Genomic DNA, 2,500 nt, shown 5'->3' on the forward strand with positions numbered 1-2,500 from the left:
GCCGCAGACCTCCATGTGTTCCTTGTTTGGCGTCGTAACCTGTCTTGTTGTTTTTGACGATACAGCCTTCCGTGGCATGTCATGTGTGTTTGCGAAGCGCGGGGCCGAGTGAGTGCGAGGCGGGACGAGGCCGAGGTGAGGATGAGAATAGGTGTTGGCCAGCCAGCCATGGAGGCATGATCGACCCGTCACCCTCCCAATGCCCCCCGCCCTCATCGCCATTCCTCGGCCTCCTACGAGAGCCAGCATGCACACATGTCCTTACATACGATATACGTTCCCATGAGCCTGTTTGTCCGGGTAAAGTAGTACCTAGATGGCCGAACAGGTTGGGGCGGGGCGGGGCGAGAGGACTCACCGGGGGGGTCAGTGGTGGGCTGTCTCGGACCCTCCTTGGCGCCGCACACGGACAGGAATTCATGATGTCAAAGGGAAACAAAACAGGACTAGTGACACAATGCAAATGTTGCCAAGCTCGGAAAGAGATGCGCATTATTTATATGAAACCTCGAACCATGATTTAGTAAGGCAAGTCGAATATTTTAATTCTGTACACACCTAACTATTACTCAATAAAACCAACCATATACCTGCTGAAGAACAATAGATGTTTTAATTCACTATTTTCCTATAATTCTGATCGAAAAACTTATTTTGTGGCCCTCCTGCTGCTCAACACTTTCCTGTTATATTTATTTTTTCAAGTTGTTACATGCCATCTCCTTTACATGAAAACCAAGTTCGTCATCAAACATGCCCACGGTTTTTTAATATGATCTATAATATTCTTGGCACTAACTGACCGAAGCTTACATTTACCTATATATATATATATATATATATATATATATATATATATATATATATATATATATATATATATATATATATATATATGAGCGGCCTCCTTTGTTGTAAAAAAAATATATATATATATATATATATATATATATATATATATATATATATATATATATATATATATATATATATATATATATATATGAGCTGCCTCCTTTGTTGTAAAATATATATATATATATATATATATATATATATATATATATATATATATATATATATATATATATATATATGTGTGTGTGTGTGTGTGTGCGTGTGTGTGTGTGCGCATTCATGTCAAGACATCCACGAATTTCATGTTACTTATTGAGCCTAGAAATAATATGTACCCATAAGATGTATGAATGAAAAACCTTTGCGTTAAATGGCTGCATGCATGTGTAAATATTCGTATTAGTGATTTCCCCTTCCAGCTCAGCCTTTTTAATATCACCATTCTTTTCTCTTTTTTTCTTTAATTCTCCCTCATCCTCATCCTTCTCCTATCCTATTACTACTACTACTTCTCCTTCCTCACCTCCTCCTCTCTTTCCTCATTCTCCTCCTCGTGTTCCTTCCCCTTCTCTTTATTTCGTCATATCGTTTCATCCACCACAAATTAGTAGCACAACAAGTTTCAGTACAATAGTAACTCTTATAAATTTCCTCGTTTGTTTGAAAATATTTGCCATAGTTAAATGTGAGTGGGCGCCAGCCCCCATGAAGCAAGGAAAATATTCAACAAGGGTCTTTTCTTCTTTTGGAAACTTCCCACTCATTTTAGGGAATTAGCTGTGATATCTCGCGTGTAAACCTATGTTATCTTTTACACAAATACTCGAGCGTTATTAAATGCGCGTTTGCAGAAAGCAACGTATACAGAGTTTTGATATTTTCCCTCATTTTGTGGCTAAGCTCATGTAGTTCACGTCTCGCTGCTGGCATTGTTAACACGCAGGGGTGCAAAGGTGAGCTCCTAAATGAGTCAGGATGAGGTGCATCAGGTGTGGCTTTGAAGTGGAGGACAGGTATGTAGGTAGAGCAGGTAGGCATGTAGCTGGGGAGGCGTGACGCTAATGACTTGGGATAATAATTTTGCTTGCTACCTGCCTGCTTATTCTGCGCCTTGGCAGGTAGGAAACAGGTATGTCGCTAATATCCTTCATTTCGATAACGTGGGAAAAAATACCAAAGTCGGGAAAGAGACGCAGAAGACAAGTGAGCGTGTTTATCCTTATGCTTCCATCTGTAGGCTTGGGCGAGGATAAACCATTAAATTCAACTGTGGAGTAATATCATTCGGATCACGAACTATGCCTCAAAGTCTGACAGGGAAAAAACCGGCTTTTACCCGCGCATCCACGTACACTGCAGGCTGTGGAGGGACGAATATTGCGCAGAGAGAGAGAGAGAGAGAGAGAGAGAGAGAGAGAGAGAGAGAGAGAGAGAGAGAGAGAGAGAGAGAGAGAGAGAGAGAGAGAGAGAGAGAGAGAGAGCCTGCCTGACCATTAGAGCACTCAGCGAAAGGGTTTATCATCACTTTCGCTCTGATGGCATTTCCCGGAACAAGCTCAGTAGGAAGATCAAGGTGCTCGCCAAAGGAACTAATAATTCAAGGGTCTTCAATGAACAGCCACCCACCGCCCCGCCCGCCCCG

The 2,500-nt window shown here is 41.5% G+C and overlaps 1 protein-coding gene across 2 annotated transcripts in view; it reads right to left on the bottom strand.

Annotated features, from left to right (window-relative positions):
• LOC126995615 (uncharacterized) overlaps positions 1 to 2,500 on the bottom strand; it is a 71,928-nt gene that overhangs the window by 1,159 nt on the left and 68,269 nt on the right. The window lies entirely within an intron of this gene.

This window comes from Eriocheir sinensis, chromosome 8 (assembly GCF_024679095.1).
Source record: "Eriocheir sinensis breed Jianghai 21 chromosome 8, ASM2467909v1, whole genome shotgun sequence".
Classification (NCBI taxonomy): Eukaryota; Metazoa; Arthropoda; class Malacostraca; order Decapoda; family Varunidae; genus Eriocheir; species Eriocheir sinensis.